General features: G+C 39.6%; 1 long non-coding RNA gene across 8 annotated transcripts in view; it reads right to left on the reverse strand.

Moving 5' to 3' along the window:
- Positions 1 to 24,806, reverse strand: part of LOC138848967 (uncharacterized) — a 217,875-nt gene that overhangs the window by 90,623 nt on the left and 102,446 nt on the right. For all 8 annotated transcript variants that reach the window (XR_016231486.1, XR_016231487.1, XR_016231491.1 and 5 more), the window contains exon 3: positions 718 to 896. This is a non-coding gene — a long non-coding RNA (uncharacterized LOC138848967). The remainder of the gene's footprint in view (positions 1 to 717; positions 897 to 24,806) is intronic.

Raw genomic sequence — 24,806 nt, forward strand, 5'->3', positions numbered from 1 at the left:
GCCACCTGCAGTGCTGTCATCCCATATGAGCACCTGTTTGAGTCCCAGCTGCTCTACTTCTGATCCAGCTCCCTGCTAATGTGCCTGGGAAAACAGCAGAGGATGACCCAAGTGTTTGGGCCCCTGCACTCATGTGGGAGACACAGAATAATATCCTGGCTCCTTGCTTCTGCCTGGCCCAGCCCCAGCCGTTGCACCTATTTGTTTAACGAACCAGCAGATGGAAGACCTCTCTCTCAGCCTCTCTGTGTGTGTGTGTGTGTGTGTAACTCTACCTTTCAAATAAATAAAATACATCTTTAAAAAAGTACAAAAACAATTATTAAAACTTCTAATAAAACTCATTTAGAAGCTACATCAGTAATCTCAATTTTAAAAACATAGGCAGGATGTAAGATAAGCATAACTTTTAAAAGCCTGGATTTATTGGGATGCAGTATGGTAGATTCATTTACAGAGCTGAAAACCCCAATGTAGCACTCACCTGCTACTGGTGACCCTGGATAAGAATGTAACTATTCTGTCCTTAGTTTCTTTACCTACAACCTTACCATCAAAGGCAAAGTGGAGTGTTCATTATAATGAACAGCAGAGTCAAAGCAGAAATCACAACAGCATAATTTGTATACACCTAGGGCATTGGCTCAGATTAGCTCAGGCTGCTATGACAAAACACCACAGACTGGGGGCTTAAGCAGCAAAAATGTATTTTCTCACTGTTCCAGAGGCTTGAAGTCCACGATCAAGTTGTTGACAAGCTTGGTTTCTCCTAAGGCCCGCTCCTTGGCAAGGGGATGGTCATCTTCTGGCCGTGACCCTTATTCCATGTACATTCATCCCCAAGGTCTTTTCCTCTTTTTATAGGCATTTCAGTTACAGTAGATTAGGACCCCAACCTGTTGACAACATTTAATTATTTCAGTCTCTGTCTCCAAATACAGTCCTGATGAGTGTTAGAACTTCAACTTAGGAAATCTACAGGATCCCAATTGAGCACACAACAGGTATTAACAGTGTACTTCATAGAGTTGCTATGAGGATTAAGTGAGTGAGTGCTATAAATTTTTCAGAAGAGTTCTTGGTACAGAGTACGGCCTCCAAGAAGTTTCCAAACAACTTCTTTAAAAATTTAATAATCATTTGTAATCTCTCCCAATTAATATAATAATCTGTAAAATGAAAGGATGTCTCTCTTCCTGGTAAATAGGAATCAGGCAAATGTATGAGTTATTTATTCCTGCATAATTACTTACTCTAGCCAAGATGTAAAGTGATGCTAAACTTCAGTTATAAACATGTTTCCTTCTAGCTGCTCCAGTCTCTGGCTCAGAAGCCAGATTCTTTAAAGGGGGACTGACAAAGTCTCCATCCAGCTAACACTGAATATAACCAGGCATTGCTAGTTCAAAATGTGGATCAAATGGAGGTCCAGCAAAAGGGACAAAGTGTTCCAAAAGGGACTTACAGACAATTATTGATGGTTATGTGGCACAAACTAGAGATGTGGGTTCCAGGAGCCCAAGAAAGCACTAATAGCCACAGGCTACACGGTGAAAACCCAGAAGCCCAAAAACTTACTACAGAAATCCAAAAACTCACTGTAGAGTTATGTGATAAGTTCTAGAATAAACTTATGGATTACATGGTAACACTAGTTAAACCTGGCGTCCCAGGCCCATAACCCACTGGCTACACCGTAAAAATCTGGAAGCCTAAGGATGGCAGAGACGTCTGCCACAATGTCTCCTCTAAGTCAGGCTACACAGTAAGCACTGGTTAAACACCAGTTGGCCAGCGCCATGGCTCACTTGGCTAATCCTCTGCCTGTGGCGCCGGCACCCTGTGTTCTAGTCCCGGTTGGGGTACCGGATTCTGTCCCAGTTGCTCCTCTTCCAGTCCAGCTCTCTGCTGTGGCCCGGGAAGGCAGTGGAGGATAGCCCAAGTACTTGTGCCTGCACCCGCATGGGAGACCAGGAGGAAGCACCTGACTCCTGGCTTTGGATTGGCGCAGTGCGCTGCCTGCAACACATCAGCCGTAGTGGTCATTTGCGGGGGGTGGGGTGGGGTGGGGGGTGTGTGTGAACCAATGGAAAAAAGGAAGACCTTTCTCTTTGTCTCTCTCTCTCTCATTGTCTAACTCTGCATGAAAAAAAAAAAAAAAAAAAAAAAAAAAAAAAAAAAAAAAAAAAAAAAAAACCTGTTAAACTGTTAAATCTGAAAGCCCAGGAAATCACGCTAAGCAACCAGAAAGACCCGACTCACTGCCTCATTTATCCCTTTTTCTCTTCCAGAAGGGAAGTTACTACTGTTCTTCAGGACTCTCCACTGTGATGTACGGTTTGATCCCCAGACCTTATATAAGGGATGACTGACCTTTTCTGTAATAATGCCTGGCCACAGTATAGAGGACCAAGTAACATAGCCAGAAAATGAGAGATTAAACTATGAAATAATGTTACAGCTACATTGATTTTTCTGTGTACATGGTAAATGGGCAGAATGCCCCTTTTAAACTAAATTTAGGGGCATATAGGAAGTTGTACTGATGACCTCAAAATATATATACAGGTCACCACATCTGATCTTACCTGAATAGTCATACTTCTCATGGGCATAGTTTTAACTCTTAGGGAAATACTAAGTGTCAGAATTTGCCTATGGCCATAGCTTTCCAGCTCATCCTGATGATAATAAAGAAATTGTCAAAAATCAGGGTTGGGTTCAGCACCCCTTTGACTGACATCATAGAAGCTTTCCCCATAGTCTACTTTATTAGAGACCAGGAGAACAAGGAGCAAGCTAGCAGCAGGGGAAATGTAAGGATAGGCAACAGGTCAATTAATGGCCACTTTACAAGGTGACCTGCCATCAAGGAGACCCAACAAGGCCAGTCCACCTCTAATGGCACCTGTTTCTGATATGAGGAGCTAGGGCATTGGGCAAGCAGCCATTGTGAGAGAAACTTGCTTCTGTCAGCTCTGCCAAGAGCAAGGCCACTGGACATGGAACTTCCCTGGGTGTCGAAGGACTCCTGGTTCAGAACCACAGACCCTGAAGCCCCAGGCTAAAAAGCCTTTAACTCTGCCCAGCCTCTGCCCAGCTTCCAACTCTAGCCACAGCTATTAGGGGATGGCCTAGGGTCAGTGAAACATAAATTGCCTATTTGTACTAGCCTCCTATTCAGCTCTCCTCCTAGTCCAGCCACATAATGGGAGTCAAAAGGATGCCTCCCTTAAGGAGATTCACATCTCTTTTGCAATTCTCTTCCAGCACCCCATGGATAGGTCTGGACCTCAAACACACCCAGCCAGACCTTAAAGCCTGTCCAGATATTATTTTTTAAAGATTTATTTTATTTATTTGATAGGCAGAGTTACAGAGAGAGGTAGAGACAGAGAGACAGGTCTTCCATCTGCTGGTTTACTCCCCAGATGGCTGCAATGGCCGGAGCTGCACCAATCTGAAGCCAGGAGACAGGAGCTTCTTCCAGGTCTCCCACATGGGTGCAGGGGCCCAAGGACTTAGGCTATCTTCTACTGCTATCCCAGGCCATAGCAGAGAGCTGGATCAGAAGAGGAGCAGCTGGGACTAGAACCGGTGTCCATGTGGGATGCCAGCACTGCAGGCCAGGGCTTTAACCCACTGCGCCACAGTGCCAGCCCCACATCCAAACATTATTAAGCTTAGAAAGCCCTTCCTGCCAGCTCCTAGAAACAGGGCTTTAAAGAATAATAGCTAACTTAGATAGTCCTGCACCTATTTGGACAGAGCCTCATCGAGGACCTAAAGGGCCTATCTCTTGAGGTGGGTGTGAAATAATCCAAGATGTAGATGATTTCATGTAAGTGATTTATAAGTCTATTTCCTTTCCCAGACTGAGACTCTCGTCTTGTACATTAGCTTAGCTTCCTAGCAAAACAAGCTACTAAGTATCCAGAGGAAAAAACATAGCATAGCCAGTCCACTAGAAAGTTAATTATTTAATCCTTATCCTCACCCCTAGAGAGAGAAAACCAACTCCAGAGGGCCATGCAGCAAATTCCTACTTCTGCAAACTTCAGGCAGTCTCAGCATTTCCCTAACAAGTTACAGATCCCTAGATAAAGGGAAATCACACAGTTCTAAACCAGGCTCTCAATAGGGAGCCAAAGCATAGGCCCCTCCTTAGGGAAATAAAAAAATAAACAAAGCACAGCTTTCACCCATTGAAAAGATGCCATAACTAAGGCTCTCACAAAGAGATTGTTAATTCAGTCCTTCAAACAGGCAGGCTCTAGACTACTACCTGCTGCCCAAGAAAGTGTCAAAAGTAGGGCCAAACAAATGGATACAAAATTCATGTTTATGCTATCTTGGACAAAGCCAGAAAACTCCAGGACCAGGTCAGACAAGGCTAAAATATCTGGCCTAACATCACATCCGGTCATGGAAATCCTGGTGACAATCCTTGGTGACATAGCATGCACATTCTTTCTGCTCCTTTGCAGACTATTGTGCTTTAACATCCTTGTTTGTTCTGCCTCTAACAGAAGACAGGCCATCTGGCTCCAGGTGCTTCTAAGACATGGCTTCCAGCCGGCTCAATTGGCTAATCCTCTGCCTGTGGCGCCAGCACCCCAGGTACTAGTCCAGCTCTCTGCTTCGGCCCGGGAAGGCAGTGGAGGATGGCCCAAGTGCTTGGGCCCCTGCAACTGCATGGGATACCGGGAGGAAGCACCTGGCTCCTGACTTCAGATTGGCGCAGTGCGCCGGCCATGGCAGCCATTAGTGGAATGAACCAACGGAAGGAAGACATTTCTCTCTGTCTCTCTCTCGCTATCTATAATTCTACCCGCCATATTAAAAAAAAAAAAAAAAGACATGGCTTCCAGCCTACCTCATCAGACAAAGTGACCTGCCCTCTGGACCAAGCAGGACAATGCTTCCTGAGGCCACTCTCAAACACCATAGGACAGAAAGCAAGAGAAAAATACTCATATTCATCTCTACACCCATTTGTCAGCTTCCAAAGTAGCTACGGAAGACAGACCTCCAGCCATTTATCACCATACAATTATGGGTATTTCTCTCTTGAGTGGGGATACGTTAAGTAGCAAGTCAGAAATTTAGCCTATTTGTGTGTGTGAGAAAGGCCTGAAGACCAGCGCCTACTGCAAAAGCTCCAGAAGCCCAGCTTCTTGCACTTCCAAGTCCAGCTCAGACCCTGATAACCTCCCAAGTGGTCCCAGCCCTTCCCCCAAGGAAAGCTCCCAGGAGAATTCTCTCCTCAGGACCAAATGGGTTACCTGACCTGATAACATGGGGCAATAAAACTTTCACAGATGCCCTAAAGGAAGCCCTTCTGCTCTGCCCGACAGGGAAGCCCCACTGCTCTGCCCAGCTGCCAGGTGCCAGCAAATCTCGAAATTTTCTAATTTTCACCCAACAAACCCTTCTGCTAGGACTTTCTATCCTTTGTCCTGGAGGAGAGGGGGAGGTGGGCAAACAGACTCCCTTAGAAACCTAGGGAGTCCAGACTGTGTGCTCAGCCCTTTGGCTCTCTGCTGAGCTGCCCACCTGCCTGGCCTGCCCAGGTGTATCTCTCCATTCAACCATGTAGCCTTGCTCTCCCCCAATCTGAAAGACCTGACGGTCTTTCTCTGTCCCTTTCGTTCTGCACTCTCTCTCTGTCTCTTCCATTCTGATGGATGCCCTATCCCCAATAAAGCTTCATCACTCCACAAAAAAAGAAAAACAAAAAAACACCTACTCTAAAACTTAGCAACTTAAAAAAAAACAAACATTTATTGCCTCAAATAGTTTTTGTGGGATTGGATTCAGAACTAATTCACCTACACCACTATAAGCCCAGTCTTTCATGAGTCGCAATTAAGATAGAATTGGAGAGCTTGACTGGGACTGTAGGATACACTTCCAAGTTGGCTTGCTGCTGCCAGCAGTTGGTAGGAGGTCCAGATTTCCTACCATGTTGACCTCTCCAAAGGGCTACTTAAGAGTCCTCACAACATGGCAACTGATTTCTTTCAAGGAACTGATCCAAGAGACAGCAGGACAGAGGGACAATATTTCTTATGATCTGGCCTGAGAAGTCACAAAGCACCACTTTTGCTGTATTCTATTGGTCAACGTGAATACCATGTGGAAAGACTACACAAGAGCATGAGTATCAGGAGCTGAGGGTCACTGGAACCATCTATGGGCGAATGGCTACCATATTTGGCAGGATGCTTCTGCCCAGTGTGTGAAACAAGGATACAGTGATAGTGCAAGATAACTTTCAGCCCAGTACAAATATTAAGTAGGAAGAGCCTCAATAGACAGGATCCCAAGCAAGCAGCTGGTTATGTCGGGATTGTGTTCTGTGTTCATCATCTTACAGGTTTTGTTTGGCTCTCATTCTCTATTTTCCAATCTCCCAACCAATTCTGGGAAATGCTCAGTATTCTTCCAACAAGTTGGGTTTTTTTTTTAAAGATTAATCTATTTACTTGAAAGTCAGAGTTACAGAGACAGAGATAGAGGGAGACAGAGGGAGGAGGGGGGTGGAGAGAGAGAATCTTCCATCTGCTAGTTGACAACCCAGTGGCCACAGCAGCCAGGGCTGCACCAGGCCTAAACCAGGAGACAGGAATTTCATCAGAGTCTACCACATGTGTAGTAGAGAGGCCCAAGCATTTGAACCATCTTCTGCTGCTTTTTTCAGGCCGTTAGCAGGGAGCTGGATTGGAATTATAACAGCCAGGAAATTAACCAGCACCCATATGTGTTGCTGGCATTCCAAGAGGTAGCTTTACCCACTATGCCACAACACTGGCCTCTCAACAGTCTGTTTTTAATCTGCTGGTTATTCAGTTGGTTACTGTTATTTGCAATGCAGAATTTTTGCTGATAAAATCTTGAACTCTTCCCCTTCACCCTCTGCCACAATTAATTCCTGTTCTTCCCTCAGATGTCATATGCCAGGAATACATCATTTTCTCTAGGAGGCCTGACTTGAAAGTTCAGACTTTCAAAGGCAGGAGCACCACACTGCAAGCTTTCCTCACACATTGTCTTTCTCATCCTCACCTCTGTTGCTAAACAACGAGTTTTCTGACTGTTGCTATATAACAAATTTTTCACAGAATTTCACCCACTGAGTGCAGAGAACATGAATATTTTGTTTGCTGCTGTATCCCCAGCATTTAGCATAGGTCTACCTAAAAGTGAAGAATAAAAATCAAACATAAATGTTTCTGTGCATAGTGTTGCAGTATAATTGTGGAAGTTGTCATCTATGATGTTGGCCTGCCATATGGACCTTGGTTTGTGTCTCGGCTGCTCCACTTCTAATTGAGCTCCTGGGAAATGTGCCTGGGAAAGCAGTGGAGGACGGCCCAAGTGCTTGGGCCCTTGCACTCATGTGTGACACTTGGATGAAGCTCCTGGCTTCAGTCTGGCCCAGCCCTGGCTGTTGTGGCCATCTGGGGAGTGAACCAACAGATGGAAGTTCTCTCTGTGTGTGTCTCTCTCTGTAGCTCTGCCTTTCAAATAAACAAATAAATCTTTTTAAACAGATTTTTTTTTACTTTACTGCCTTTGTAAGAACTTGAATTGAGAATGGCATTGTCTTCATTTAATTTTACCATTTTCCAATGTGTTTTTTTCTATTAATTTTTTAAATGTGTGTTCTCAAAGCTCAGTTAGATATGGCCATTCTGCTGAATATATCCTTTATTCAGTGACTTCTTTCCCTATGAGGAAGCCAAAATGTAATGAGAAGTTTGTTCCATGAACATGGAATTTGAAAATTAAGAGAATTAATTGTCTGATTGTTCAATGGTGTCTGGCTAAGGAAGCTTCACTGAGAATGGAGATTTTGCTGCCAAGACTTCCGACAAGTCCATGAGCCAGGATTCCCTCTCTAAGAACGCGCAGTGCCAAGGCATGACTCTCTGGCCTTTATTTTTCTCTGCTGATCAACTATCCCTTCTCTTTCTAACGTACTCAGTCTTTGTTTCAATATGTTATTATCATTCAAGCCCATATTTGATAATCTGGGAACAATTCATTTTAAAGATAATTTTTATCTCTGATTGGGTTAGAAGATTAGAAAGCAAGAGAAGGAGTTTTAGAAATGGCACTTTAATTTTTGTGCTTTTAAAAAATTAACCAGGCCAAATCAATGTGACCTGTGGCACCAGCTTGGGGCATAATTAAGATCATAAATCTTTTTAATATTCAAATTAATCATTCAGTCCCCCACAGGACCAATTTAAAAGAAAATCCAATGACTACCTTTGGAAATCTACTGTTTTAACTAAATTGACTAGATTGTGGAAGCTTATACAGTCCTAAAATATCATCTATTTCTCCTCTTTAGCAGGAGAATTAAAACAGGAAGGAAGGTGAAATGGAAGGAAGGCACTCTAGCTGTCTGGTCCGTTTCGTATTCACCTTAGCAATGCTAAAGCATAAGCTGCAAACACACACTATGCTTAGGCTTCAGCTCCAGCTGCTACTTACCCTTTCAGCCTAGGTCATTGCTTGCACAATGTGTCTGTTAGGACAGGGAGGTCTTTCAGCTACAAATTGTTATGCAGTGAATCTCCTTCCTAATTTCCTGCAGTTCACTAAGGGTAAGGGCTTTTCCTAAGGGTAAGGAATCCTTTGGAGACACAAGTGAAATTATTTGAAATCATCTTTTTTTTTTTCATTGATTTTTTTTATTTTTAACTTTTATTTAATGAATATAAATTTCCAAAGTACAGCTTATGGATTACAATAGCTTCCCCCCAATACCATCCTTCCCACCCACAACCCTCCCCTTTCCCACTCCCTCTCCCCTTCCATTCACATCAAGATTCATTTTCGATTATCTTAATATACAGAAGATCAGCTTAGTATACATTAAGTATGGATTTCAACAGCTTGCTCCCACACAGAAACATAAAGTGAAAAATAATAGATGATTTTTTTTAAATGATGATGAAATCAGAGCAGACCTATTGTCATGTTTAATCCCAGTGAGAGTCAAGTTGGGAATTGATAATTTCTTTCTTTTTTTTTTTTTTTACAGAGGATCAGTTTAGTATGCATTAAGTAAGGATTTCAACAGTTTGCACCCCCATAGAAACACAAAGTGAAATATATTGTTTGAGTACTAGTTATAGCATTAAATCTCAATGTACAGCACATTAAGGACAGAGATCCTACATGAGGAGTAAGTGCACAGTGACTCCTGTTGTTGACTTTACCAATTGACACTCCTGTCTATGGCATCAGTAATCTCCCCATGCTCCAGTCATGAGTTTCCAAGGCTATGGAAGCCCTCTGAGTTCTCCGACTCTTACCTTGTTAGACAAGGTCATAGTCAAAGTGGAGGTTCTCTCCTCCCTTTAGAGAAAGGTACCTCCTTCTTTGATGACCTGTTCTTTCCACTGGGATCTCACTCACAGAGATCTTTTGCCAGAGTGTCTTGGCTTTCCATGCCTGAAATACTCTCATGAGCTTTTCAGCCAGCTCCGAATGCCTTTAGGGCTGATTCTGAGGCCAGAGTGCTATTTAGGACATTTGCCATTCTATGAGTCTGCTGAGTATCTCACTTCCCATGTTGGATCACTCTCCCCTTTATTTACTCCATCGGTTAGCGTTAGCAGGTACTAGACTTGTCTATGTGCCCCCTTTGACTCCCAGTCCCTCCACCATGACCAACTGTGAACTGAAATTGATCACCTGGAACAGTGAGATGGCATTGGTACATGCCACCTCGATGGGATTGAATTGGAATCCCCTGGTATGCTTCCAACTCCACCACTTGGGGAAAGTCAGCCTGAGCATGTCCCAAATTATACATCTCTTCCCTCTCCCATTCCCACTCCCATGTTCAACAGGGATCACATTTCAGTTAATTTTCAACACTTAAGAATAACTGTGCATCAATTACAGAACTAAACCAGTCATATTAAGTAGAACAGAATATAAAACTACTAAGAGGGATAATGCATTAAGTTGTTCATTAACAGTCAGGGCTATGCTGATCATACCACCGTTTCCCATAGTGTCCACCTCACTCCAACAGGTTTCCCTCTTGGTGTTCAGTCAGTCGTCACCGATCAGGGAGAACATATGGTATTTGTCCCTTTGGGACTGGCTTATTTCACTCAGCATGATGTGTTCCAGATTCCTCCATTTTGTTGCAAAGTGGACTCAGATGGAATAGAGAGGAGAGTCTATTTCCTTGTAGTAATCTTTTATGATACAAATTTACTTGGACTTTTCTATTAGGCTTGAATAGCTACAAATATATGGGAATAACTATCACATCACAAAATACCCTGATACATACTTTCTCTGAGTCAGTGAGTTGTTACTGCTTCTGCTTGCATAATAACAATGGTCCCTGCAGCAACTCCTCCTTCTGAATCAAGAAATCTACTCCAATTTGAGTCCTTGTCATCCTTCATCAAGGAAAATAGTCCGCTACTTTCACCAACATAGAAACAGAAACAAATAAAATCCCTCCTCTATCTTGCCACATATCCCTCTATACTTTTGCACAAAGAAAGAAAACAGCCTACAGTCATTAAAGAGAACAGAAGAAAACACAGAACTGATTTGAAAGGTGTAATACAGGAGATGATTGGGCCATTTAACATAGATGCATCTTTGGAATCAGCATCCTAAATTTGATGCTAGTATCAACCCTTGTCAGATGTAGTCCATGTATTTGGAGCCAACTGGCTTCCCACTTCCATGTCTTTGGAAACATGTGTATCTCCAATTAGTATTTCCTTGGATATAGTAGTTGGTTCAGGGGTGGACCCATGATTTAATGTCAGCCTATGAGAGCTATGTTTTTGCTCTATTCTTTCTAAAATTACTTTTCTCTTTTTGAGGGACAAAGTGTGAGAGACAGCGAGACAGAAAGAGAGAGACAGAGAGAAACACATGAACACAGTCCTGAGTGACAACAGGAACTCAATCCAGGTCTCTCAACTACTTGAGCCATCACCCCTGCCTCCCAAGGTGTACATTAGTGGAAAATTGCAATTTGGAGTGGAGCTGGAACTCAAACTCACTCTGCTATGGGTACAGGAGTCATATCTGATATTCTGAACATCCACTCCTACTTTTCCTCTATTCTTCAAGGAGAGAAGCTTTGTTTCCTGGTAGATGAGAAGTCTAACCAAAACTGAAGAGTCTGTTTAAAGCGGAGCCAATACAGGGGAAGTGGAGCTAGCAATAAATCCTGGTCATTTCAGATATAGAGTGCTCACTTAAACAATAAACTCCCTTTTAGTTATTTTGCTTAGTGATTTATGTTGCTTTCTATCAAACGATCTTTATCTGATACATATTACCTAATTTGCGTGTTAGAGGGTTTCTATTGCTGAGGTACTGTGTAGAAGGGAAAGGGTGGAGAAGCTCATTTTCTTTTTCTTTTTAAATTTGAACCTATTGTAACCACTATAACAACAGGAAGCACAGTTTAATTGGAAATAGTCTAACATGGTTCTAAGAATAATCATCTGAGGCTAACTGCCTGGTAGTTTTGATGTCAGATAAATTGGCTTTCTTGTTATAAAGTGCATCTCTCCTGATTAGTACTTGATTAAACAACAACAACAAAAATAACCTCTTAGAACAGAATTATCAACAGCTTCTGAATTCCATTTTCCTCAGCAAGATAATGAGCATAGCACATTGTTGTGCATGGTTTTAATTGGATGAATATCAGATACACTACATTATTCTATCATCGTTGTCTCGTGTGCTAAGAATTTCATTACATCCACAATGCAGCATTACTACATAAAGAATTTTTTGAATTTGTCACATATTCCTCCGTACAAAGATAATAACACAACTTGAAAATTTATCTATTAGCCTTTTCTTTAAAAGTACCCCCATTGAACTTTTAGATCATCTAGCCTGATGGACGCTGCTTTTGATCACGGTTTGCTTTTTCAGAAATAGATTTTTTAAAAGAGTAGAATCAGAGTGAGCGGAGTTTTTATTTCACCAGTGAATCCTATCTCGTTACTGATTGCACATTCTTTGTTCTACAAGTGAGAAAGAAAGATGAAAACATAGTCATTGTGCAGCAGAAATTTATAATCTGGCTCTAGTTAACAATATTGGCAAGGTTTCAAAAAATAGTACCATTTACACAGCAAACTACAAGAGAACATAATACAGAAGCATTAAGTGGTGAGAAAATAAGTGGTAAAGGGGTTGCTAGTATCAATTTGACTCATAAGGGTGAAGAAAGTCGAGAAATGCTCCACTAGAGAGTCACATAATACTCCAAAATGAATGACTTTTATCATTCATCAATTCAATAAATGATTACATACATTTTATCCACTAAGGTTCATGTTATCTTTAAAAAATAGTTACGTTAGAGTTCCCTTTGTTGCCTCTTTTATTACTTTGTCTTTCAGCTTGGATGAACACTAGTTGCACAGAACCATCATGCATGGTCTATGACACACTAACATCATGAATGTAGTCAGGGGCCATAGTTGGGTTGTTGCCACTGTGAGGCTACTATAAATACATGCCAACAAACATAACAACAAGAAATTGCTAATCAAATGGCATAGAAATACTCAAATGTGCAACACTGTTTTCTCAAGTAGTTGAACTCACTTATATTCCTACAAGCAGTGTATGAGAAATCCAGTTGATGCACATTCTCACTAACAATTGGTATTAACAGATTCCTCAAATTTTTTGTCATCTATTTTGTATAGAATTGTATCTCATTATAGTCTCAATTTGTTTACCCAACTCAAGTCAAGAATCTTCATATATTTTCTGGTAATTGTATTTTTTCATTACCCATTTTTTACTCTATTAAATATTCTTAGTATTACAGCCATGGATAGATATAGAATAGCAAACACAATTCTAGCAAGATGACAAAGTATGTTGAACTAATGAAGAGCTAAAAGCCCCATGTATTTTTTTTTCATAAGGAATATGAGAAAGAACATTTGCCCTTTGACCTAGTAATTAAAGGAAATATTAAACCTCAACTATTGCTCACCTTATATGGTATTAGACAACTTTGTATCAGATTACTCAGTATCTCACCTCATTTCCAAAGCTCACAGGATTCCAATTGCGCAAAATGAGAATGATTTTGAAAGCAAACTCTCCCCAACTCCTTTTTTCATGGAGCAAGTCTGAGAGATCTGGGACTAAGAATTTTGCAGACTGAAAGGCTCCTAAGCTCTGGAAACCAGTTCAGGGTGCCGGAACACAGAATTCTCAGGCTCCCTTAGAGCCACCCATGACAAGCACATCAGGATGTTTGTTCTGCGCTGGGGGACATCGTTAAAACAGCAGTGGAACTATAACATGCATCAGGTGCAGAGGGAGAAGGAACATTGGCTTTGAACACAGGCTTAATACTGATGAGAGTCATTCTGCTTCACATTCAATTTCCAAAAGGGAAAGATAGAAACAAAATGAGTTCACAATATTTTGGCTTGACGGAGTATCTGATGTGAATTGGAAATAATGAGAAAATACTGGAGATGGTACAAAGACACTTTTAAATTTTCATGGAAAATGTATATCATGTGAAAACTATACATATGTCTCAGAAATAATTTTTCCCTGACATAAACTTATCTTTTAACACACTTTCTATGAACTTTCTAAAGTACCCATAAATACTATAAAGACTAATGAAAAATAATTTAATAGATTAACATGAATATTTTTGATGACTTTAAAAGGTAGAAAAAAGTGTATATATAGAGCTATATTCAGAATGTCTAAAGGTTTTTAAAATTGTTCTGTTTTTCGTTTTGCCTCAAATGAAAGCAAGAAAGCACAAAGTTTTTTCCAAAGTAAGCATAAGAGATGGTAGATGTTTCAAATGCAATGGTATTCATTTACATTCACAGATTATATTTCTAGCGTGTATTCTTCTTCAATATTCCAGGAAATTTGGACCAGAGGTATCTAAATTTGCCCTTTTTATCCATAGCCATATTGAAGCAAAGAGAAATGAAGCAATTTTCCTGTAGTCATAAGAGGTGTGGCGTCAAAAAGAAACCTCAAAGTCACATCACCTAAATTCTACTATGTCAAGAGAAAAAAGTACAATTCCACTATTGTGTTAGCTCAAACGTTCTTTTTAAAAAAGAACATAGAAGTGCCATAGGATTAGTTGTTCCCATTCTATTTGTATGTAAGGAATTAGTGAAAAGCTTATAAGTCAGCAACCTCACCTTTTTTGTGTATTCTATAAAAATTCCCAGATGTCAGAATTGACACATCTACTTGTTAAATTGGAGAAATTCTTGAACCACAGTAAGCAGATGCTAGAACAGATGGAAATATTCTTTTTGGGCTGAGAAAAAGAAATTTCCAATTAAGAAATGCCTGGACACTATTTTATCTTCCTTCTAGTTGACTGAACTATGAGATTTCCTTATGTCACAGCTTAGAATTAAAAAAAAAACCTTCATATTTCTCTCAAAATCTTTATTTCTTCATGTATCATGTATCAAGCATTACCTTAAAAGCTGTTCATTTTCATGTCCTCAGAAAATTACCTTAATGCTTTCAAAAAATAAAAATAAATGAAGTATTTTCGTATAATGTCTATAGTTACTACTTTTATCCTCATCCATCTGGTGTCAAGCTTGCTTGCTACATTTTTCCTCATTCACTTACAATTTTATACAGTATCTATTACCTGCTTAATGCAAGCGGGCTTCAAAAGGCTCATGGGAAAAAAATGGAATTTAAAGAAGTTTATTTTGGTGCCAAAATTTGATATCCATGCAACATTTTTTAGTAACACATTTTCCATGAACTGTTTCAAGACCCCTTGTATTTTCCATACACCACTCCCCCATCTATTCAAATAGACGTATTATAAAATGCAAAATAAAAATCCTTTTATCAAGAATGGATTAGATGTCCACATTTGTATTAACTATTCTAAAATACCCCAAATGCAATATGCAATATATAGCTTCATTCCTACCTTTTAGGGGTATAGATAAGGAGGTCCATTCACTCATGGGCCACCCCTCTGGCTGCTGCTTCACTGACAGGTATTCTTGCTACACCCTATTCATCCTGAAAAAAACCCTTCCTTGCTGTAATCTTGCCACCATGCCAGTCTATATACTTCCCCTAAATTAGCACTAACTCGAGGGTACACAGAGAAGCCTTCAAAGAGGACTAAGGCATTGGGTGGATTATATATCAACTCACAGCCTAATAGGTAAGATAAAATATCAACTCTCTTGTCTAAAAGTCTTTGGCCATTTTTAAACAGACTGTAATTCTTAGTTTTAGAATCATGCCAAAATTGGCAAAAGGTACAAAGATTTCTCATATACCCCATTCCCACACTTGGCTAGTTCCCTTCACCACATGACACATTTGTTGCAGTCAATGAACCTACACTGATACATCAGTGTCATCCAAAGTTTACATAAGGGTTCAGTCTTGATGCCATTTCTCTATGGGTTTTGATAAATGTATATTGGCATGTATCCACCATCATAGTGTCACACAGATCAGTTTTACACCCCTAACAATCCTTTATAGTCACCTATTCATCCCTCCCTCCAACTTGCTCCCAGCAACCACTGTTATTTTACTGTCTCCATAACTTGGCTTTTTCCAGATGTCACATAGTGTGTAGACTTTTCACATTGGCTTCTTTCACTTAATAATATATACTTAAAGTTCCTCAATGTCTTTTCATGACTTGGTAGCACATATCTCTTTAGTGCTGAATAATAATCTATTGTCTAGATATAGAACAGTTTATTTTTGCATTCATTCATGGAAAATATGTTGACTGTCTCCAAGTTTTTGCAATTTTTTATTTTATATTCATGTACAGGATTTCATATGGATATAAGTTTTCAGTTCATTTTGGTAAAAACCAAGGAGCAAGCTTGCTGAATGGTATGGTAAGAATATGATTAGTTTTATAGTTTTGTCTTGCAAAGTGGCTGTACTATTTTGCATTCCTACCTGCAGTGAATAATAGTTCCTGTTGTTCCACAACCTCACATCATTTTATATTATCAGCATTTTAGGTTTTGGCCGTTCTAATATATGTGCCATTGTATTTCATAGCTTTAGTTTTCTGTTCCCTAATGAACTATGATGCTAGCATTGTCTCACATGCTTATCTGTCTTTTGTTATAAATTCTTTGGTGAGGTGTCTATTCAGATCTTTTACTCCTTTTGAGTTCTTTCTTTTCCAATTGTTACATCTTAAGAGTTCTTTGTACATTTTGGATAACATTCCTTTATAAGATATCTTTTGCAAATATCTTCTCCCAGTCTGTGGCTTGTATTTTCATTCCATCTACATTGTCTTTTGTTTTAGTGAAGTCCATCTTCCTAATTATCATTTTAATGAATGATACTTTTGGTACTATACCTCAAATGTCATCCTGTAACTCAAGGTCATTTAGGATTTCCTCCAAGTTAGCTTCTAGATATTACATCTGAACTAATTTTGAGTTAGTTTTGGTGATGGGGTAAGGTCTGTGTCAATTTTTTTTTTCTTTTTCTGCATTTGGATGTCCAGTTGTTCCAGACTCCTCAGGCATTTTTTGAGTGACTAAATTTCCAGCTTCCTGAAGCTCCCAAAATTCCTGCTTAATTTTTATCGTGAAATCATTTTCATACCATTTATCTTGCTAAGCCAACTCTGACTTTCCCAGAGGGTATCATTTTTATAACCAAACTCTGTGATTAAATCACATATAACATTTGAGATGCCCCTGACTGCATGTCCTCTGGTAGAATATGTTCGTGAACATCTGGGTGGGAGGGGCAGCCATTGACTTTGCCATAATTTTATTCCAACTGCACATAAAACAGACCAAATACTATCATGTGTGGGGAAAATGTCAAATTATTATGCTGGCATATTTCTGAGTTTTATTGTGTTTTTTTCCTTCTGATTTTCCTTCCTTTTCTTGTTTTTCAGTGTTTTGTGAAATAAAATGATAGAGGTTTGGTAACTAAATTCTGCTTAAATTTGAGAGATAGGATTATGTGTCATATATGAGGGGTTTTAAAAATATTCAAGGAAAATACATATTATTTTTAAAAGTATGCATGGATTTCAAAAATTTTTGTACCCATCAAGATAAACTTATTTTTAATTCCTGTTTTCACTAACTTTTTTTTTTGAACATATAAAAGTGACTTTATTGGCAAATGATGTGATCATCTACGTGGACAATCTTAAGCAATCTACAGAAAATAAAACAAAAAACAAAACTCCTAGAATAAGTGATCTAAGCAATATTATAAGAGATGATAAACATAAAAATTAAATTTTTATATTCTAGAAATGTACACATGGACATAGAAATTAGAAATACAAACCATTTACAATCACTCAGAAAACAAAATACTTCAGTGAAAATCTAACAAAACATGTATAGTACTTTTATTCTGAGCATTATACAAATACTGAATATACAAAACACTGATGCAGAATCAAGTGTGGGGAACATTTTTTTTTTTCTGCCAAGAGCTATTTGGATATTTATACCATCATTTGTGGGCCATACAAAATGATCAACTTAAAAACTAGCATGCTAGTTGGCGCCGTGGCTCACTTGGCTAATCCTCTGCCTGCAGTGCCAGCACTTCAGGTTCTAGTCCCAGTTGGGGTGCCGAATTCTGTCCTGGTTGCTCCTCTTCCAGTCTGCACCAACTTTTTTAAATACTTATTTTTAGACTTTAACACATATGAAAATTGTACCTGCTTATAGGTTACTATGTGATATTTCAGTACATGTATACATTGTGTAATGTTCAATGAGGGCAAATATATTTATCTCTTCAAATAGTCAACATTTCTTTCTGGTAAGGCATTCAAAATACTATCTTCTGGGCTTTTATTATTTTTTGGTAGAGAAATACACAATACATTATCTAAAGTCACTTTCCTGTGCAGTAAAATGTCAGAACTTATTACTCCTGTACAGCTATAACCTATCCAGTAATCAGATGACTGTCCACAAACTTTTTCAAGTAGCCTCATACTATGGAAAATGGGCTTAATAAATAAATAAAAAAAAATCTCCTCACCCATTTTTCAAATTCAAAGGACATTTTAAAGAAGGATTATCACGTTTCTTACACAATGTAAGAAGAGATTTGAGGGACCAGTTATTGAGATTTATCTATATGTTATGATAAAAACAAGTTTCTTTTATGTGTCACTTTCTATCCTGGATGAAGACATGAAAAAAATGAGGAAAGATCAAGTAATAATAGGTAGCTATCACAATGTAAACAAACCCTCGGAAGTGTGACAAGAGCATTAAAACCAAGTGGCTATATAATTAAAGAGTTGAAGATTACACAACGAACACTTTTTCTTGAAATCCCAGCGACATCAGGGCCCATTAATTTTGAGTAAATGAAGTTCCACTAATGTTCCTTGGAGTCTTTAGCTTTAAGCTTCTATGAAAACACACCTTAATTGATTCCGAACATTTAGGAATATTTCACAGACACTGACTCCTAATGAAATAGGAAATAATGATTATTCATTTTGTTTCAACATCACTTCTCCAGGACTTAGAATTATCATATCCAATGGTATTTATAAATAGTTACAAACAGAATGGGAGACGTTATTCACAAACCATACAACAGATAAAGGATTAACAACTAGAATCTACACAATAATCAAAAAACACCACAGAATCAAAACAAACAACGCAATAAAAAAATGGGCCAAGGACCTTAACAGACATTTTTCAAAAGAGGAAATCCAAATGGCCAACAGACACATGAAAAAATGCTCAGGATCCCTAGCCATCAGGGAAATGCAGATCAAAACCACAATGAGATTCCACCTCACTCCGGTTAGATTGGCTCACATTCAGAAATCTACCAACAACAGATGCTGGCGAGGATGTGGGGGAAAAAGGGACACTAATCCACTGTTGGTGAGAATGCAAACTGGTAAAGCCACTATGGAAGACAGTCTGGAGAATCCTCAGAAACCTGAATATAGCACTACCACAGGACCCAGCCATCCCACTCCTTGGAATATACCCAAATGGAATTAAAGGGGAGAAAAAAGCCATTTGCACCTCAATATTTGTTGCAGCTCAATTCACAATAGCTAAGACATGGAATCAACCTAAATGTCCATCAACGGATGACTGGATAAAGAAACTATGGGATATGTACTCTATGGAACGCTATACGGCAGTAAAAAACAATGAAGTCCAGGCATTTACAACAAAATGGAGGATACTGGAAAACATCATGCTGAATGAAATAAGCCAGTCCAAAAGGAACAAATATCACATGTTCGCCCTGATCGATGGCAACTAAACGAGCACCTAAAATGATACCCATTGAAGTGAAATGGACACTATGAAAGACAATGACATGACATCCCTTGTCTAGACTGTTGAGGAACAACTTACTATTTTGTTCCTTTAGTATTTTTGTTGTTGTTGTTATTGGTGTTGTTGCTCGGTTTGCTCTACACAAGACCACTGGTTGAACTCTGCAATCAATGCACAACCATTCTTAAGCGTTTAAAAATTAACAGAAAATTGATCTCTGTGAAACATAGGAGTGGGAATAAGAGAGGGAGGAAATGTATAGGATGGCACATACTCACTCAGACCTACCTCCAATGGTGGAACTAGAAATGTGCCAGGGGATTTCAACTCAACCTTACCAAGGAGGCAGGTACCAATGCCAGCACACTTGGTAAAGTGATAAGTATAAATACACAACTGATCAAAAAGATAGGGTAAGTGTCGAAGAGATTACACAAATAAGACCAGTGTAAGCAAATAATGAAGGATAGAATCAAAAGGGAGAGAATGATCCTGCGGGGGAAGCAGGTCACACAGCAGACTCATAGAATGGCAAACGCCCAAAACAGCACTCCTGCCTCAGAATCAACCCTTGGGACATTCCGATCTGACTAAAAGGTCCATGAGAGTCTCACAGGCATGGAAAGCCATGACACGGTGGCAAAAAACAATCTAAATGAAAGATCCTGGTGAACAAGACCCCAGCAGAAGGATCAGGCCATCAAGGAGAGAGGCGCCTTTCTCTGAAGGGAGGAAGGAACCTCCACTGTGATATGGCCTTGACTAAACAAATTCAGAGTTGCTGAACTCAAGGGGCTTCCATAGCCTAGACAGCTCATAACAAGAGTCTCGGGTGATTGCTGACATCATAAATAAGAGTGCCAATTGTTAAATCAACAACGGGAGTCACTGGGTTCATGCTCCCCACGTAGGATCTCTGTCCTTAATGTGTTTAACTATGAAACTCAAAAACAACACTACTAGTCGAACAATACCCTATACCTGGTTCAGTTGTGTGAGTGCAGCCTGTTGAAATCCCTGCTTAGTATATACTAAGTTGATCTTCAGTATATGAAGGTAATTGAGAATGAAACGTGATGAGGAGCAGGATGGGAGAGGGAGTGGGTGAGGGGAGGGCCACGGGAGGGAGGGAGGTGGGGGGGGAGCCACAAAAATACAAAAGTTGCATTTTATATTCTACTTAAAACTATTGGTTGAACTTTAATTAATACACAATTACTCTTAGGTGTTTAATTAATGCTATAACTAGTACTCAAATAGTATTTTACACTTTGTGTTTCTGTGTGGGAGCAAAATGTAGAAATCTTAATATACGCTAAATTGATCTTCTGGATATAAAGATAATTGAAAATTAATCTTGATGTGAAGGGGAAGGGGAGAGAGAGTGGGAGAGGGGAGCATTGTGGGTGGGAGGGAAGTTATTGGGGGGAGGAAGCTATTGTAATCCATAAGCTGTACTTTGGAAATTTATGCTCATTAAATAAAAAAAAATAAAATAAATAGTTACAAAGAAATTTCTCCTGTTTTAGAGGTAGCTTGTTGTTTTTCCTGCCTTCTATAAAAGCAGGTAAGTGTGTATAAATTAAATGAAATTTACAGTAGAAGGATGAATATTACCAAGGCAATCAACCTATCTTCCATACAAACTGCCTCCCTTCTACCATTCTTCCTAATACAAAAGGGTGTTCTATCTCAAAAGGAAAAGGTAAATGTTGAGAATTCAATAATGAATTGACATAAAAGCCTTCTCTTCCTCTGACAATTCAAGCAATACATTTCTAAGATGTTATAAAACTGGTTAGAAATTAAAATTTAGTGTCAATATAAAAGGCCAAAAGAAAAAAAAAGACAGTAATCTTGGTATGGAACTAGGTTTTAGGTAGCTTTTTCCCCTTAATTTCTATTTAAATTTATATCTAATTCTGCTATTTTCCAACAATGCCTTTGTCTTCCCCCAAATAAAAGACACAATGATTCTAGTTCTTTCCAAATTAAAGTTTTATGGTAAAACTGCCATTGCCTCTTCATGTTCAGTGCTTTTCTTCAGAACACAAGCCAGAACAGTAAGACCACTTCTTCAACATCACCCAGTGCTGCATTTGGGGCTCCTTTGCAAATGTGTGATTACATTTTCGTGCAATCAAAGCCACAATTTCTCCTCCAAATCATTTTGTGCCCTCACAACCTTGTGGACTTCAGTAGGCAAAAACAGGTTCACTGAGGTTGGAGATCGGCTTTTCTAAACCTTGGCCGCTTTCATTTGAAATGAGCTCCTCTTCATTTTTTTTCACCCTCTGCAAACAAAGAGCCCCTAGCATTTTCGCAGCTACAATAAGAAACAATTACAGACTGGTGAGTAGCTTTTCAAGTCATCAGCCCAGCTGAGGAATGGGCTCCTGACAGCTGGACTGTTGAAATATTTCAAGTCTGCAGAGGCTGCCCATAAGAACCATATGGAGTGACACCACCACTTCCAGCACGCCCATCAGAAACCCCACAGCTGGTGGGCTTCACACAGCTGTGGGTTATTAGGAGGGAGCCTTAAATGAACGAGGGAGTCCTCTTTAGGGTCATTCACTATCATAATAATGTTAACTAAAACCTGCTGGTGGTGAAGCAACTTAGTGGAAAAGAACAATATATCATTTTTTGACGGCTGATACAAGCTACAGGGAGTTCTCTGTCTTCTTTCTGTGTATTTTGAGAAATTAATTTTATGTCTGAATTCTATAATGATCTCCTGGGGCTAATAAATGGGCCTCTTTACCTGACTTGTATGGCCGTTAACATTCTAAAGAATGCCTTTATTAAACAGACTTCATTTGAATGCATGCAAAAAAAAAAAAAAACAGGGATTCTCAATATTTTCTTGAAAATCTCAAGTGAATAATCAAATCAATTGTAATTTACAACCCATGTGAATGTTTTAGAACATCATTCTGACTAGCCAAGAACCCTTTTGAAATTATTATGTAGGGGTAGGTATACTCCCAAAATTGTTTCTTCAGTGTTAATGACAGCAAATTAAAAATATATTATTAGTAAAACTCAATCCCTAAATTAAAAATTGCTTTAAGATAAACTGAACCTAAAGTGTCATTTGACAATGGCAAAGGCAGTTTCTCTTACTCCTTGAAGTATGCCAATATTCAGAAGAAGGTTCTGATAGAGTATCACATATTACAGTCTAAAATAATCAAGGGTTCCCTCTATTGTTTGTTAAACAAACACTTAACAAGTACCTATTACATGCAAGAGCCCAAGATCCCCAGAGTTAAATAACTGTGGCTCAAGCTAAGAGTTTCTGTCTCTGGGTATGGCCAATGGAAATGAAGTCAAGTGTTAGGCCAAATTTACTGCCCTCCTCAATCCAATAAGGGAATGGCAAGCAACCACTTACATATCTTATTATAAGACAATCAGATGTTTTTCTCATGTGTAGATGCTTTACAAAATGAAGTATCATTGAATCGATAAAAGCACTTAGTCAAAGAGCAAAACCCAGGTTTTCATTTTCATCACAGTGCTTCTGTATAAATAAGCAGCCCTTGATTCAGGACCCGCCCTAATAGAAATGCCTTACTTTGAAGAATACCAGTGTTTCTTTTCACTGGACACAGCTCCTGTCTCCGCTGGTAGATACCAGTAGGTGGCACTCATGGCAGATGATGAGTTGGGAGTTGAGGGGCAGGTTCAGCTGCTGCCTGGAGTCTGAGGACGTGTTGCTTTCTTGAGAGTATCTTTCCAACCCCAGAACCCTTCACTGATATACCTTTTTCATTTGATTATTTAATATTTTTTTCATTTTCAGGGCCGGCGCTGTGGCACAGAGGGTAAAGGCGCCACCTGCGATGCCAGCATCCCATATGGGCACCGGTTCAGGTCCCGGCTGCTCCACTTCCAATCTAGTTCTCTGCTATGGCCTGGGATAACAGTAGAAGATGGCCCAAGTACTTGGGCCCCTACACCTGAGTGGGAGACCTGGAAGCTTCCGGCTTCAGATGGGTGCAGATCCAGTCATTACAGCCAATTAGGGAGTGAACCAGCAGATGGAAGACCTCTTTCTCCCTCTCTCTCTCTCTCCCTCTCCTTATCTCTCTGTGTAACTCTTTCAAATAAATAAATATTTAATTTTTTTTCATTTTCAAATGTCTGGCCTTGCAGGGTCAGCACTATAGCATAGAAAGTTAAACCTCCACCTGCCGTGCCAGCATCCCATATGGGCACTGGTTCAAGACCCAGCTGTTCCACTTCTGATTCAGTTTTCTGCTAATTTACCTAGGAAAGCAGTGGAAGTTGGCCCAAACACTTGGGCCCCTGCATCCATGTAGGAGACCTGGAAGAAGCTCCTGGCTTCAGCCTGGTTAAGTATCAACTATTGCAGGCATTTGGAGGGTGAACCAACAAATGGAAGATATCTCTCTCTCTCTCTCTCTCTCTCTCTCAAATAATTAATATATAAATCTTTTAAAATTTTTCTGACCTTAAAACGAGCTTCACAAAACAAATGAAAGAAAAGCCTTACACTAACTCATCTCTACTAAAAATCAGATAAATCATGGTGGCTTATGCAATATAAGGGAGCCTCAAAGAGTTCATGGAAAAGTGGAACTAAAACTCAACATGAATTTTCCAAGGACTTTTAAAGCTTCCTGTCCATTATGCTTTTCGGGGAACTCTAAGAAGACTGATATTGATTTGTTCCACCCACAGATAATTTGGGGGAGCAAGGGAGCAATTTTCATGATTATGAGTAGTAGAAAAGCTAAATAAGGACCCAGAAGTCCAGAGGTCCTTCTCAAGCCTTTCACTTTTGAGCCTCAAGGAGGCTAAAAATTTAAAAGTCCCCTTATTCACTGATTCATCTGATAGTGACTGAAGGTTTGCATATGTAATATTCCTATGTAAATGAGAGCATATTCAATGTGATGGTGTGAGAACCAATCTTTTGAGACACACAGGCTTTTACAGACTTCTCTGGCTGAGATCCAGGCAGTCCTGGGTAAGCACACAGTGAGTGACTTTGGAGCTCCACTTCTGCAAGGCTCCAGTTGCTGGATGCTGCTCTTTGCTGGTGCTTCAATGCTTGAATGACCACTCAAGGATCAATGGACAGGCAATACTTGTCAATTTCCACAATTTAAAGAATTAAACACCCACAAGAAACAGATAACGGCCACTAGTTTTAAAATGATAAAAAGAAAAATCCTTTAAATAGTTTGCTGTCTGTATGTTCGTGTGGCTAGGCAGCTATCCATCTTAGTTTTCCCAAGTCCCTGTTAGTTTACACCTGTTGTCCCAGGGTTTAGTTTTTTTGTTTGTTGTTGTTGTTGTTGTTGTTGTTGTTGTTTTTGACAGGCAGAGTGGATAGTGAGAGAGAGAGAGACAGAGAGAAAGGTCTTCCTTTGCCATTGGTTCACCCTCCAATGGCCGCCGCGGCCG

Source organism: Oryctolagus cuniculus, chromosome 3 (assembly GCF_051225735.1).
Source record: "Oryctolagus cuniculus isolate XC-2025 breed Fujian yellow rabbit chromosome 3, ASM5122573v1, whole genome shotgun sequence".
In the NCBI taxonomy this organism is placed as follows: Eukaryota; Metazoa; Chordata; class Mammalia; order Lagomorpha; family Leporidae; genus Oryctolagus; species Oryctolagus cuniculus.